The sequence below is a fragment of the Malania oleifera genome, chromosome 3, assembly GCF_029873635.1.
Source record: "Malania oleifera isolate guangnan ecotype guangnan chromosome 3, ASM2987363v1, whole genome shotgun sequence".
Classification (NCBI taxonomy): Eukaryota; Viridiplantae; Streptophyta; class Magnoliopsida; order Santalales; family Ximeniaceae; genus Malania; species Malania oleifera.
Window position 1 is genome coordinate 33,053,736 of NC_080419.1, and position 17,443 is coordinate 33,071,178.

The following is a 17,443-nucleotide window of genomic DNA, read 5'->3' on the forward strand; positions in this document are numbered from 1 at the left end:
AAGTGTCATAAGCTTATTATATAGTTTGTAAAACTGATTATGTGGGACGGTGTAGGAATGGATTATGGTAAATGGATCGTTTAAACAAATAGTCTACAACCCATGTTTTTTAAAAAGCTGTGAAATTTGGTTGGTAATTCCAACTCGATCAACCTTTGTAATGTAGTTTAAATTTACAACCTACTTATGAAAGTTACGATAAATCAGGTCAAAATATTTTACCATGTCTAGTTGGTTCAACCTAATGCATTTTGTTCGAAGGAGGAAAATTGCATATAATATCATTATTTTTCTAGAATTGTAACCTAAAGTTAAGGAAAAATATTTGTATATATGGTTCTCTAGCTTGATCTAGAGAAAGCCTATGAAAAGCTTCAACAAGATTTTATCATTAGTTATTTTTATCCCCCAAAATAAAATTCAAGCAGGAAAGCAATATCGGAGTAGGAATGGAATTAGTATTGCAATGTCATTACTGTGTTTGGTTAGCCACATAGAATCATTGTTGGAATGTAGTTTTTTTTTCCTTTCTCATGTTTGATATTTCTGGAATATGGCAACAAAGCAAGTCTTTTCTTGAGATTTATAATTATTATCTATATCATATAATAGTGTATAAATACCTTTACTTGTATCATCTCTAAAGTACACAGTGTTCACGGCTCAGCTATTGAATAAAAATATCATTGTTGTTCGTGCTTTAATTTTTCTTCACTTGATTGTACTATTTGCAAAATCTGCAATATGCATCCTGAGTCCAAAGCAGATTTCAGCATATAGAGAGTCTCAAATGACTGGGCAACAAACCTAACCCGGCCAATCTCCTTCAGTTCCTCCTGTGATGATGAGATATCAAAAGATCCTCTAGGATGCTTCCATCTACCATGTGTGGAGGGTAAGGGACAAACTTTTGTTCAAGGATGAAAATATTAAGCCTGATCTAATAGCAAAGCTGATCATTACTGACACTAAAATTAGACTTGCTAGTCTAAAGGGCTCTGCCTTCTCTCTCCAAATTGATTTAATTTCTCTATTATAATGTTTTGTATCCTATTTTCTGTCATCAATAAAACCAGCATTTGGCTCGGCTGGACAGTTCAAGTGGTAAGAGCGAATTTGTGACTTTAGAGACCCCAAGATCATGGGTTCAATTCCTCCTTGAGGCATTATGCCGGTGAATTATCAGGGGTGTGTTAATGGATGGAAGACTTTCATTTTTCTCGGGTTTGGTGTCACACCATAATATCTAATGTGGCGTGATGGTAGCTGGAGTTCCCAGGTTATTGAAAAAAAAAAATCAACTTTTGACTTCTTCCTAAAAGATTATTAAATTATAAATTCTCAAATTTAATTATTAAATTTTTATTTCGATTAAAATTATAAAATATAAATATTGTCATCAGATACAATTAGGATACCAAAGAAAAGAAAAATCTTTAAAATATAAAATATTATAAAATAGGATTTTTCTAATTTAAATTATGCAAAATACTAAATTTTAATATTTATATAATGCTATAGCTAAATAATATAGGGAAAAAAATAATTTGACTTCTATGAAAATGATATAGGCCTTTTCTTAAGGTTTAAAAAATTCCACATTTCTATTTTGAGGTTTGATAAATGGATGTGGCTCATCCTGGAGGTTTAAAAAATCACAATATGTTTCGTTAATATTTACAAAACTAAAACAAATTAAAATCTTAATTAAAAAATATTCATTTTCATCCTTAAATAAAATAACATTATAAAAATACATTTAAAATAATAAAATTATGAAATAGTATACATTAGAAAAAACTATAATAAAATAAAAATAAAAATTATTATTATTTTACTTAATTTTTATGCTTAAATTTCACTTCATAATAAAAATGTTATTGTACATGACAATTGAAAAATAGTTAAAATATTTTGTAATTGGATTTATTATTAATTTTTAAAATTTATGTATAATTTTATTTTAATTATTAGATTCATATGATCTTTTTTTAATTTTAATTTAAGAGTGTATCAAATGAATAATTTAATTCAAAAAATTAATTTTGGATATTAAAATTTTTGATAATAGGTTGCGAAAATAAATAAAAACCATAAAATTTAAGTTTCTTCACAAATAGCTGAAAATCGATAATAGAAAAAAAAAAAAAAAAAAAACTAGTAACATAAACAAACACATTTTTATGAGTTGTTTCTTTATTATACAAAAATCAAAATATAGAAAATAGAAAATAATAACAATACCAAATCAACCCTTAACATTTATATTTTGAAATAGTTATAATCCCCTCCCATGCTTGTCAGCATTTTTTGACTAACCTTTGGAGTTCAGGTTAATATTTATACATATATTTTTCATTAAATTTTATTTTATAAAAATCTAATATATGACTTTTCCAATGAAAAAAATAATAAATGTATTGCAATCTCTAAATTGGGATTTGCTTTTTAAAATATTTATAGTTATTATTTTTTGTTTATTTATTTAATGATCAATTAATGTGCTCTTTTTTTATTTTAAATAAATTTAATATTTAATATTTAGGGTACTTCTAGGTCGATGATTTTATTTCTATAATACAAATTTTAGAAATTATATTATTTACATAAATAATGTTAGACACTTTGTAATAATTTTGAAATGTGTTAGAAAAATTTACCTATTTTATTTTGGTATTTTTATTTTGGTATATACTTTTTATTTAGTATTTATAATATAACTATTTGTAGCTTTTTCTTTATCAAGCTGATTTGTTTAGGCTCAAATCTTAACCTATTTTAAAAATAAAAAAATATAATTTTCTTAGTTTTTTTTTTTTCAATAAATGCCTCGACTCACTTTTAAAAAATATATATATATTTTTTCATACAAAATGATTTACCTTATTTTTATTTTATATATGATATGTATAGATATACTGTAATAACCCGAGGAAATTTCAGCATCTCGTCGACGAACACAGGAGATTCGTCAACGAGGATATAAGAGGAGCTCGTCGACAAGGACCAGTTTCGTCGACGAGAAAATACTGAGAGAGGTTTTGGGGCAGTCTGAAATTCATCGACGAGTGAGGAAGTTCGTCGACGAAATTCCTTAAGGACTCGTAGACGAGATGACAAGTCTCGTCGAAGAATCCAGGGCTATAAATAGTGAAAACCCGGATTAAATTGTAAAATTTGGCGCAGCAATCACTCACTCTCTTTCTCTCTTTCTCTCTAAAACGCACCCCTCTCATTCTCTCTTCGATCCCGGTCTCGTTTTACGCCGGATCGACGATCTAAAACCACCACGACGCTTCTAGTGAAGTTTTCTACAAGTCTGCCAGAGCGGATCGTCAGTGGAAAAGGTTTGAAATTCGTCCCAAAATCAGGGTAAGGTGTTTTGTTCAAAATATGTTTCCCCTACATTTATAAGAAATGTTGTAGGCAAGAAAATATTGATGTTTTGTTCTAGGGGATGTCGTTTTCAGGAGGTTGAGTGGAGAACCCTGCGGGTGTAGAGCCAGAGTTCAGTGAGAGGCTTTTCAGATTTAAGGTAAGGGAAATATGCTATATTTGGAGTTTTATAATGCTATCAGAGATTTTACATGTATGTATATACCAGCTTATTACTCAATTTTTATAGAATGAGTTTTAAATGCTTGTGTGGCCTGAGTGGATATTTATTTGATAAAGAACTTATAAAGTTTCTACAGTATATCATACTATACAGAATACACAGATATAGACAGTATATTAAAGATATTTATTCTAAACAACATATTACAATTTTACTCAGATCAGTATATTATAGCTTTATTCAGTACAGTATATACAACATTTATAGTATGTCATGTTTCCTATTACCATAACATTCAGAGTATAAAGACAGAGTATATAGACATATTATACAGACAGATATATAGAGATAGCATCAAGATACTACAGATATATGATACAGAGATTACAATATTTACAGTACAGAATGATAGCGTTATGGTAATTTTGGAAACATGATGAAAACAGTAAAAAAGTATATATGTATATATATAGTATAAGATCCCTAAGGAATGATTACAAACAAATAAAGATATAGAATACAGAGCATGGTACCGTTGCTATATACAGATAGAGTGCAACCACATATCTTATATAGTGTGTGGGTACTGTCAACCGTGCTCGGAGAGTATGCAGCTCCCTAGTTCACTAGGTTGAGGGGGGCGGTTAACGAGGTATCAGTCAGTCCCGTGCCTAGGAGAGTATGTAGTTTGGCCGGGCTGAGGTAGTGTAAAGTATAGTGACTTACCTGGAGGGCCAATCGGGTTAAGTCCCGCCTATGGGCCGCACAACCCTGTCATGAGGGGTTAAATCATGTCATACAGAACTTCAGGGATAAAGCACAGTTATGTATATGTATACAGTTTTACAGCTTTTGTTGTATATAGTATGATATTAGCAGTATGAATGATAGAAAGTTCAAATGATACATATATTTTAAGCTACTATACATGTGATATTTGAGTTTTATAGATTTACCAAATTATGCAGTTTTACATACTATTATTATAGTTTTACGACTCGGTCGCCACACACTAGTAATAACATATTTCCACTTATTGAGTGTCCTTTCACCCTATTATTTTACCATTTTTTAGGTGAGCCAGTTAGGTGAGCAGATCAGGCTCGCGGATAGAGTAACTTCTTGATAGCTCTGGTTTTAGGGTGAGTTTGTGACTGAGTTTTGTATTTCGGGATAGGTGATACTAGAGGGAGTTGTCTTATATGACTATGGTCTGTATAAACTAGATTCTAGTATTGTATAGTATATATGGTTATACGATTTATGTTTTCATTGCATAGGTATGAATTCTATATACAGGATTACCCTGGTGCCTGCTAAGGGCCGATTTCATAGCAGAGGGTATCAGAACAGTTAATATATATATATATATATATATACATATAATAGAGAAGGAAAAAAAATGAAATGATGATGATGATGTAAATTTTGAGGTCGTGACAATTTGGTATCAGAGCCTAGGTTGTTAGGTTCTGTAGACCTTAGAGTGCAGCGGGAAACAATACTAGAATTTAGGAAAAGAATTTGAGGTTTTATTTTGTGATCTGGATACGAGACTTTCGTGGTGGTTTTTGTGTTTTTCCTAAGGTGACGACTTCAGGAAAGTCATAGTAAACTATCGACGAGTTATGTATTTAGGTTATGGGATGTGATTTGGGGTTAGGTTCAAGAGGGATGGTTAATAGAGAATTTGGAGTTTTAGTTGAACAAGTGGGTCTATAGGTAAATAAGATTCTAAAACGGTGTTTTATATGGTTGCAGGATGGACCCAGGAGGCAGTAGCGCTCATGACAGTGGTGATGATGGAGTGGGTTCTTCTAGAGCAGGAGATGGAGATTTAGATGCTGTGCTACATAGTGTGACTCAGCAGGTTATGGCTGAAATAGCACGGAGCTCTAGAGAGCAGGGAGGTCCATCTCCAGTTCAAGGGTGTACCATAGAGAAATTTATGAAGATGAATCTGCCAGCTTTTTTTGGGTTGACTGAACCTGCAGTTGCTGAGAACTGGGTGTATGAGGTAGAGAAGATTATGTCAGTACTTCACTACACCGACAAGAAGAGAGTCTTATATGCTACGTATAGATTGGCAAGGGAGGCTGAAAGATGGTGGGCAGCCACCAAATTGTTGGAGGAGCAGAGGACGATTCCAATACCGATGACGTGGGCTCGATTCAAGGACTTGTTCTTTGATAGATACTATCATGCCTCAGTCAGAGAGGTTCAAGTACAGGAGTTTCTGAGCCTGTCCTAGGGATTATTGACTGTCTAGCAGTATGTGGAAAAATTTATCAAGCTCTCGCATTTCTGCCCATATATTGTCCCCAATGAAGTGAAGAAGACTAGAATGTTCGAGAGGAACCTAAGGCGAGATATTTACAGGTAGGTGGCGGTACTGAGGATTCAGGATTTCTCAGAGTTGGTTGACAGGGCTAGTATAGAAAAGGAGAGTCTATCTAGAGAGACAAAGACACAGAGTTAGAGGAAGAGAACTCCGCCTTCGAGTTTTCAGGTAAGTCCCAGCCGAGGCCCTTGGAGAGGAGGTAGATTTGGCGGAGGCCAGAGACAAATGGTGGAGCATAGTAGATTTCAAGGCAGACAACTTCCCACCATTTGTCTTAGATGCGGACGGAGACATCCTGGTGAGTGCCGATTGGGGGAGGATGTTTGTTATCGCTGTGGGAGGTTGGGTCATATGGTTCAATCGTGTCAGATGCCATCAAATTGTGCATAGGCTCCCAGACCGTTTCAAGGTGGATATCAGGTGACTCACGGAGGACAACAAAGAAATATTGCGCCGGTGAGGGTCTATGCGTTGACACCGAGAGACGCTGAGATGGCTGGAGACATGGTCACAGGTACCCTTACTGCTTTACCATATAAAATTGTTGTTTTGTTTGATATAGGTGTCACCCACTCTTTCATATCGGCGGGGTATGTCAGAATAACTGGGGTAGAGACTCAGCTACTAGATGTAGAATTATCTTTGAGTACGCCGATGGGATCAATGGTAAAATACAGGAAGGTTCTGTGGAATTTTCCAATAAGTATTCAGGGGAGGGTGCTGTTAGCCAATCTTGTGATCCTTGATATGCAGGGGTTTGATGTGATATTGGGCATTGACTGGCTAGCTACTCATCATGCTAGTATAGATTGCCACCAGAAGGTTGTTATTTTCAGACCCCCAGACGAGCAAGAATATAGATTCGTGGGTTCACGTGTACGTGCCTCACCACAGCTAGTGTCAGCTATTCAGGTGAGGAAATTGCTACAAGGGGTTTCTAGGGGTATGTCGCATATATTAAAGAATTGCCAAAAGATGAATTGAAACAAGCTAACATACCAGTAGTGAGGGAGTTTCCAGATGTCTTTCCAGAAGAATTGTCTGGTTTGCCACTTGACCGTGAGATTGAGTTTGCTATAGATTTGTTGTCGGGATCTGCATCGGTATCTAAAGCACCGTACCATATAACTGCAGTCGAGTTGAAAGAATTGAAGGATCAGCTACAGGAATTGATGGACAAGGGTTTTATCAGGCCTAGTGTGTCGCCCTAGGGAGCGCTAGTTCTGTTCGTGAAAAAGAAATATGGAACCATGAGATTGTGCATCAATTATAGGGAGATAAACAAATTGATAGTCAAGAATAAATATCCTTTCCCTAGGATTGATGACTTATTTGATCAGCTTCAGGGGACCCAGGTTTACTCTAAAATTGACCTGCGGTCAGGTTAGCAGCTGATGAAATTTAGAGCAGAGGATATTTCGAAGACCGCGTTTCGTACCAGGTATGAGCATTACGAATTCTTAGTGACGCCGTTTGGGTTGACTAATGCACCAGCAGTATTTATGGATTTGATGAATCGAGTGTTCCATCAGTATTTGGACCAATTTGTGGTTGTGTTTATTGATGATATACTGGTCTATTCAAGGAGTTGTGAGGAGCACGAGCATCATTTGAGGCCGGTGTTACAGATATTGAGAGAAAGGAAATTGTATGCAAAATTAAAGAAATGTGAGTTCTGGCTAAGGCAGGTTACTTTTCTTGGCCATGTGATTTCTGAAGCAGGTGTATCAGTTGATCCAAGTAAAATAGAGGCAGTGGTGAATTAGGAAAGGCCAGGTGGCGTTCAGGAAGTCAGAAGTTTTCTAGGATTAGCAGGCTATTAATAGCGCTTCGTAGATGGCTTCTCCAGACTATTAGGTCCGTTAACACGGCTTACAAGGAAAAATGTGAAGTTTGATTGGACCAACGACTATGAGCAGAGTTTTCAAGAGTTAAAGTGGCGGTTAGTTTTAGCTCCGGTATTAGCTATTCCATCAGGGAAGGACGGGTTTGTAAAATACAGTGATGCCTCTTTGAAGGGTCTTGGATGCGTGTTGATGCAGCACAGCAGGGTCATTGCTTCTGCGTTTAGACAACTTAAAGAATATGAGAAGAATTATCCTATGCATGATTTTGAATTAGCTGCAGTGGTGTATGCTCTCAAGATCTAGAGGCATTATTTATATGGTGGAAAGTACGAGATTTTCACGGATCACAAGTTTCTGAAATATTTCTTCACCTAGAAAGAGTTGAATATGAGGTAAGGAAGGTGGCTAGAGTTTATTAAAGACTATGATTGCACAATTAGTTACCTCCCAGGAAAAATGAATGTAGTGGCAAATGCTCTGAGCATGAAATTAGGGGGACCCGTACTGGCAGCTATGGAGATTCAACACTTAATTCTGATGGATTTGGAGAGGCTTAGTTTAGAGTTAATAAAGGAGAGTCCTCAGACAGTCATTGCCAGTCTAGTGGTTCAGCCTACGCTTTATGAGAGGATTAAAGTAGCTCAAGGCGATGATGCAGAGTTGGCAGCAGTAATGGCTAGAGTACGAGATGGCCAGGGTGAGGAATTCAGTATATCATATGACGGAGCCCTGTGATTCCATAATAGGCTTGGTGTTCCTGGAGATACTGAGATCAGGAGAACTCTATTAGAAGAGGCTCACAAATCCCTATACACCATACATCGAGGTAGCACTAAAATGTATAGAGATCTGCGAGAGTATTTCTGGTGGAGTGGAATGAAGAGGGAGATAGCCGAGTTTGTTTAGCAATACTTGATGTGTCAGCAGGTTAAAGCTGAGCACCAGATTCATCCCAAAATGGAAATAGGATCACGTTTCGATGGATTTCATTACGGGATTACCACCAGCGTGACAGGGGTTGAATGCGATTTGGGCGGTTGTAGATCGTTTGACAAAGACCGCTCATTTCATTTTGATTAAAGTCGGCTATTCCATGGACAGACTGGAAGAGATATATGTTTAGGAGATAGTTCGTGTTCATGGTGTGCCGGTATCCATAGTCTCCGACCAAGATCCTCGGTTCACTTCACGATTTAGGACGAGTTTTCAGGAGGCTATGGGTACACAGTTAGCATTCAGCACTGCGTTCCATCCCTAGATAGATGGTCTGACTGAGAGGACGATTCAAATACTAGAAGATATGCTTCGTGCTTGTGTGCTTGACTTTGGAGGTGGCTGGACTCAGTTTATGTCGTTAGTCAAGTTTGCCTACAATAACAGCTACCAGGCTAATATCGACATGGCTCCATACGAGGCATTTTATGGTAGGAGATGTCGTTCTCCTCTCTTCTGGGATGAGGTAGGCGAAAGGCGAGTTTTGGGTCCAGAGATAATACAACAAGCGTCCGACAAGGTCCGACTAATTAAAGAAAGAATCAGTATAGCACAGAGTCAGCAAAAAAGCTACGCAGACACTCGCCGCCGAAAGTTAGAGTTTGATGTGGGAGATCGAGTATTTTTGAAGATAGCTCCTTTGAAAGAAGTTATGAGGTTTGGAAAGAAGGGCAAGTTGAGCCCTAGGTATATTGGCCCTTTTGAGATACTAGAGAGAATAGGGTCAGTTGCCTATAGGTTAACTTTGTCGCCAACTTTGGCTCGAATTCATGACGTATTTCATGTTGCTATGTTAAGGAAATACGTCCTAGACCCATCCCACATAATCAGCTATGCAGAGATAAAACTCAAGGATTCACTAGCTTATGAAGAGACGCCAGTGCAGATTTTAGACAGAAAGACACAAGAACTGCGTACTAAAAAAATTCAGTTAGTGAAAATTTTGTGGAGGAACCATGCTATAGAAGAAGCCTCATGGGAACTTGAGGATGAAATTAAAAAGAAATACCCACATTTGTTCCAAGAGTAATCAAATAATGTAAATAGTTAGGTAATGTTTCTTTTGTAGGTACATGTACAATTTAGTTAGTAAGTAGTTTTTAATTTTATTTGTGTAATGTCCCAGAACATAGAATGTAACCACGGTATTCCTCTGCCATAAGTGAGGGCAGGTAATAAAATAAGTAGACCCTTTTTTTTATAGAATGATGGATTATATAGATGGTGTTTAACCCATATAGTAAATTTCGAGGACGAAATTTTATAAGGAGGGGAGATTGTAATAACCTAATGAATTTTTAGCACCTCGTAAATGAACACAGGGGATTCATCGACGAGGATATAAAAGGAGCTCGTCAACGAGGACAAGTTTCGTCGACGAGAAAATACCAAGAAAGGTTTTGGGGCAGTCTGAAATTCATCGACGAGTGAGGAAGTTCGTCGATGAAATTCCTTAAGAACTCATCGACGAGATGACGTGTCTCGTCGATGAATCCAAGGCTATTAATAGTGAAAACCCGGATTAAATTGTAAAATTTGGCATAGCAATCACTCTCTCTCTTTCTCTAAAATGCACCCATCTCCTTCTCTCTTCAATCACAGCCCCGTTTCACACCAAATCGACAATCTGAAGCCACCACAACGCTCTTGGCGAAGTTCTCTACAAGTCTATCGGAGCGGATCGTTGGTGGAAGAGGTTTGAAATTCATCCCAAATTCAGGGTAAGGTTTTTTGTTCAAAATATGCTTCCCCTACAGTTATAAGAAATGTTGTAGGCAAGAAAATATTGATGTTTTGTTCTGGGGGATGTTGTTTTCAGGGGGTTTAGTGGAGAACCCTGCGGGCGTTGGGCCAGAGTGTAGTGAGAGGCTTTTCAGATTTAAGGTAAGGGAAATATGCTATGTTAGGAGTTTTATAATGTCATCAGAGATTTTACATGTACGTATATACTAGCTTATTACTCATTTTTTATAGAATGAGTTTTAAATGCTTGTGTGTCTTGAGTAGATATTTATTTGATGAAAAACTTCTACAGTTTCTACAATATATCATACTATACAGAATACACAGATATAGACAGTATATTAAAGATATTTATTCAGAACGGTATATTACAGTTTTACTCAGATTAGTATATTACAGATATTCATCCAGAACAGTACATTACAGTTTTACTCAGATCAGTATATTACAGCTTTATTCAGAACAGTATATACAACATTTATAGTATGTCATGTTTCCTATTACCATAACATTCAGAGTATACATATAGAGTATATAGACATATTATATAGACAGAGATAGCATCAAGATGCTACAGATATATGGTACAGAGATTATAGTATTTACAATACAGAATGATAGCGTTATGGTAATTTTGGAAACACGATGAAAACAGTAAAAAAGTATATATGTATATATATATATAGTATTAGATCCCTGAGGAATGATTACAGACAGATATAGATATAAAATACAGAGGTACCGTTGCTATATACAGATAGAGTGCAACAACATATCTCAGATAGTGTGTGGGTACCATCAACCGTGCTCGGAGAGTATGCAGCTCCCCAGTTCGCTAAGTTAAGGGGGCGGTTTAACGAGGTAGCGGCCAGTCCCGTGCCTAAGAGAGTATGCAGTTTGGCCGGGATGAGGTAGTGTAGAGTATAATGACTTACCTAGAGGGCCGACCAGGTTAAGTCCCGCCTATGGGCTGCACAACCCTATCATGAGGGGTCAAATCATGTCATACAGAGCTTCAGGGATAAAGCACAGTTATGTATATGTATACAGTTTTACAGCTTTTGTTGTATACAGTATGATATTAGCAGTATGAATGATAGAAAGTTCAGATGATACATATATTTTAAGCTACTGTACATGTGATATATGAGTTTTATAGATTTACCAGGTCATGCAGTTTTACATACTATTATTATAGTTTTACGATTCGGTCGCCACACACTAGTAATAGCATATTTTCACTTACTGAGTGTCGTCTCACCCTATTATTTTACCATTTTTCAGGTGAGCCAACTAGGTGAGCAGATCAGGCTCACGGATAGAGTGATTTCTTGGTAGCTCTAGTTTTAGGGTGAGTTTGTGACTGAGTTTTGTATTTCGGGATAGGTGATACTAGAGGGAGTTGCCTTATATGACTATGGTCTGTATATACTATATTCTGGTATTATATAGTATATATGGTTATATGATTTATGTTTCCGCTGCATAGGTATGAATACTGTATACATGATTACCTCGATGTCTGCTAAGGCCCGAGTTTCATAGCAGATGGTATCAAAACAGTTAATATATATACATATAATAGAGAAGGAAAAAAAAAAAAGAAATGATGATGATGATGTAAATTTTGAGGTCGTGACAATTTGGTATTAGAGCCTAGGTTGTTAGGTTCTGTAGACCTTAAAGTGCAGCGGGAAACAATACTAGAATATAGCAAAAGAATTTGAGGTTTTATTCTGTGATCTGGATACAGGACTTTCGTGGTGGTTTCTATGTTTCTCCTAGGGTGACGACTTCAGGAAAGTCATAGTAAACTATTGACGAGTTATGTATTTAGGTTATGAGATGTAATTTGGGGTTAGGATTAGGAGGGATGGTTAATAGAGAATTTGGAGTTTTAGTTGTATAAGTGGGTCTGTAGGGAAATAGGATTCTGAAACGGTGTTTTATATGGTTGCAGGATGGACCTAGGAGGTAATAGTGCTCATGCCAATGGTGATGATGGAGCCAGTTCTTCTGGAGCAGGAGGTGGAGATTCAGATGCTGTGTTACGTAGTGTGGCTCAGAAGGTTATGGCTGGGATAGCGCGGAGCTCTAGAGAGCAGGGAGGTCCATCTCCAGTTCAGGGGTGTACCATAGAGAAATTCATGAAGATGAATCAGCTAGCTTTTTCTGGGGCGACTAACCCTGCATTTGCTGAGAACTGGGTGCAGAAGGTAGAGAAGATTCTGTTAGTACTTCACTGCACTGATGAGCAGAGAGTCTTATATGCTACGTATAGACTACCATGGGAGGCCGAGAGATGGTGGGCAACCACTAGATTGTTGGAGGAGCAGAGGACGATTCCAGTACCGATGACCTGGGCTCGATTCAGGGACGTGTTCTTTGATAGATACTATCCGGCCTCAGTAAGAGAGGCTCGAGTATAGGAGTTTCTAAGCTTGTCTTAGGGATCATCGACTGTCCAGCAGTATGCGGGGAGATTTATCGAGCTCTCACGTTATTGCCCATATATTGTCCCTTATGAAGTGAAGAAGGCCAGAATGTTCGAGAGGAACCTAAGGTGAGATATTTACAGGCAGGTGGCGGTACTAAGGATTCAGGATTTCTCAGAGTTGGTTGACGGGGCTAGTATAGCAGAGGAGAGTCTATTTAAAGAGATGGAGACATAGAGTTAAAGGAAGAGGACTGCGCCCTTGAGTTTTTAGGTGGGTCCTAGCCGAGGCCCTTGGATAGGAGGTAGATTTGGCAGAGGCTAGAGACAGATGGTGGAGCATGGTAGATTTCAAGGCGGACAGCTTCCCGCTATTTATCTTAGATGCGAACGAAGACATCCTGGTGAATGCCAATTAGGGGAGGATGTTTGTTATCGCTGCGGGAGGCTAGGTTATATGGCTCGATCGTGTCAGATGCCGTCGAATTATGCACAGGCTCCCAAACCGTTTCGAGGTGGATATCAAGCGCCTCACAAAGGTCAGTAGTGAAATGCTGCGCCGGTGAGGGTCTATTTGTTGACGACGGGAGACGCTGAAATGGCTGGAGACGTGGTCACAGGTACCCTTACTGCTTTACCATATAAAATTGTTGTTTTGTTTGATATAAGTGCCACCCACTCTTTCATATCGGCAAGGTATGTCAAAATAATTGGGGTAGAGACTCAGCTACTAGATGTAGAATTATCTCTAGGTACGCCGATGGGAACAGTGGTAAAATGCAGGAAGGTGCTGCGAAATTTTCTAGTAAGTATTCAAAGGAGGGTGCTGTTAGCCAATCTTGTGATCTTTGATATGCAGGGTTTTATGTGATATTGGGCATGGACTGGCTAGCTACTCATCACACTAGTATAGATTGCCACCAGAAGGTAGTGATTTTCAGATCCCCAGACGAGCAAGAATACAGATTCGTGGGTTCACATGTACGTGCCTCACCACAGCTAGTGTCAGCTATTCAGGTGAGGAGATCGCTACAGGGGGGTTGCCAGGGGTATGTCGTATGTATAAAAGAATTGCCAAAAGAGGAATTGAAACAAGCTGACGTACCAATAGTTATGGAGTTTCCAGATGTCTTTCCAGAAGAATTGCCTGGTTTTCCACCTGACCGTGAGATTGAGTTTGCTATTTTGTTGCCGGGATTTGCACCGGTATTTAAAGCACCGTACCGTATGGCTCCAGTCAAGTTGAAAGAATTGAAAGATCAGCTACAGGAATTTAGAGGTTGTTAGCATATCTCCCTAATTAAGTTGATTAACCAATCTCCATGAGTCGGTCAATCTCCATGATTTGTGTAATTAGAGCATGATTTGTGTAATTAGCATTAATGTCATTAATGATTTACTTTTGTGAGCTTGCCTTCTTCACCTATAAAAAGATGACCCTTGCACAGTTTCATACATACAAAGAATATGAAAATTATTTACAACTCTTTCTTTCTTCTCTTAGTTTTAACATGGTATCAGAGCCAAGTTTTGACCGCTAGTTGGTGTTTTTCTTTTGGTTCTGCCACTCTCTAGCCACTGGTATTCCAATACTATAAATCAATTCCGTTGCTCTAGAGTTTTTTTGGCTTGGTGCAAAAATCATTTTGATTTGATACCGTGTGTCTCACGAGCCCAGTCACCAGCAGTTAGACACCGCCGCATTCGTCTGCCATTTGCCATCATCTCCGGTGACCTTCCAACAATTTTCCAGCCACTGTTCGTCGCACTTTCGGCGGAGCTCTGGAGAAGTTGGTTTTCTTTGACTAGTTTTTTGTACTCATTCCATCGATGCCCTCCTTTTGCTCTAAATTGGTCAACATTATGAATTTTTTCTATTATGGCTTCTTTAAATGATGTTGCTCGCCCTATAGAGATTGTTTTGAATGGCTCCAACTACAATGCTTGGGCCCAACAAATGTCAGTTTTTTTGATTGGTCGAGATTATGGCGTTTTGTCACTGGAACAAAACAAGAACCCACAAAAACTGACAAGCAATCCCCAAAATAATTTGATGAGGCTCTTGATGAATGGGAAAGTACTCACTGTAAGATCCTTTCCTGGTTTATTAATACATCAATTCCTTTCATTCAAAGTCTACTTCCTAAGTTTCAAAATGTCAAGCTTGCTTGGGATTTTTTGGCAAAATGATACAACTGTGGTAGTGATGTTGCTCTCGAGTTTTTTTTGGAAACTAGGCTAGCCCAGATGCGTCAGATCCTAGACAGTCTATTGCCGATTTTCATGCTTATGTTTGTAGCATTTGGGATCATCTTTCTTAAGTTGACCTTGCTTTTTCTGATGAGCCATCAATTAAACTTTTTGCTGCATATGGAGATCATTGTCAGTTCATATATTTTATGATGCATATCCGGGATGAATTTGAGAATACTCGAGCATCTTTATTACATCGATCTCCTCTTCTTACACTCGAGGTTGCTCTTGCAGAGCTAATTTCTGAGGAGACACGACAAATGACTCATCAAGTTTATTCTACTGATATGGTCTTGGCTACTGCTCCGTCTAGCTCATCTACTTCGGCTACTCCTGCTGCAGTTGTTGTTTCTTCTAAATCGCGTCATTTCAATGGTCAATGCCACTATTGTAAGGAAGATGGCCATTGTATTTCCTATTGTCCTAAGAAGAAGGCTAAGGATGCTAGGGATGCTCTTAAGGCTAAGGCATCTTACCCTTCCAAGCCTATTACTGTTGTCTCCACCAACTTCTTGACTTCAGATTCATCTTCTGCACCTTCTTTGTCGTCTTTTTCTACAGCTAACCTTGAGGCAATTATCACCCAGGTTCTATCACGTACTTCTACTACCTTATCAGTCTCTACAGGTAACTCTACATCTTGGTTTATTGACTCTGCCTGTTGCAATCATATGACCTCTGATTCCTCTTGAATGACCCATAGGAAGTCTTTAAATCCTATTCCCTTAATTTATACTACTAATGGTTCACATATGTCTATTAGTCATCTTGGTCATGTTTCTACTCCTACTCTTTCTGTGCCTGGCACATATGTTGCCCTAACTTGTCTCTAAATCTCCTTTCTGTTGGTCAACTTGTTGAAAGTGGTTTTATCTTAACCTTTTCTCACAAAGGTTGTGATGTGCAGGATCCAAAGATGGCCAGCTAGTTGGGATCAGGCGTAAAGTTGGTCACCTTTTCGAGCTCACATCTCTGCATTTTCCTAGTTCTTGTTCTCCTTCGTCTCTTACTGCTATTGTGTCTTCTAGTGTTTGGCACTCTCGTATTGATCATACCTCTTGGTCTCGTGTTCAGCCTTTAACTTCTAGTGGTTGCTTAGGAAATGTTAAATTTGAACCTTTTGATTGTATGTCTTGTCAACTTGGGAAACAGAATGTTTTACCTTTTAATGAAAGTAATTCTTTATCTTCTACACCTTTTGATTTGATTCATTCTTATATTTGGGGACCTGCTCCTATTTCTACTAAGGGTGGGTCTCATTTCTTTGTTATTTTTATCGATGATTACTCTCGGTATACATGGATTTATCTTTTGAATGATCACACTGTGTTACTTATTGCTTTTCACGATTTTAAGTAAATGATAAAAACTCAATTTGATCGCAGCATTAAAGTTTTCGGTTCAATAATGCCCTGGAGTATACTTCTACCCCTTTTATTGAAGAAATTAAAGAGGCAGGCACCTTGTCCCATCGATCTTGTCCATCCACCTCCCAACAGAATGGTTGTGCAGAACGTATGCATCATCATATTCTTGACACTGTTTGCTCTCAACTTTTCTCGGCATCCCTCCCAGAATCCTTTTAGGGAAAAGCCGCTCTTACTGCTGTTTACACTATTAATCGGGTTCCAACCCTTACTCTTTCTAATAAATCTCCATATGAGGTCCTTTCTGGAAAGGTACCTGATTATTCTCTTCTCAAAGTATTTGGTTATGTTTGCTTTGTTTTACTCCCACCTCATTAACATACAAAACTTGAACCTTGCTTTCGTCTCTATTACTTTCTTAGTTATGGCATTGAACACAAGGGTTATCGGTGCTATGACCCCATAGCCAAGTGTCTTCGAGTCTCTCGACATGTTTAGTTTTGGGAACACAAAATGTTCACTAGTATCTCTTTACTTTCATCCAAGTGTCCCTCATACTCTCCCATTTTCACTAACCTTGCCATAGATCCCTCTCCAAATTTTTCCTCTAATGTAGGTCATAACAGCTCATCAGGTGATCACTCCATGTCTGCCTCTCATGAACTTGGACTGTCTAATGATCATGCCATCGCATCCATTCTTCCTGAGTCCTCTGATTTTGATGTCCATCGTTCTAGTAGGGTAAGAGCACCTCCTACATATCTTAGTGATTACCACTATTTTTCTACTCTTGAGTCCCTTCACAAGCCTCGCAATTATTGTGAAGCTTGTTCTGTTCCTGTTTGGCAGCAAGTTATGTCTGAAGAACTTGACGCACTTAACAAAACTCATACTTGGGACCTAGTT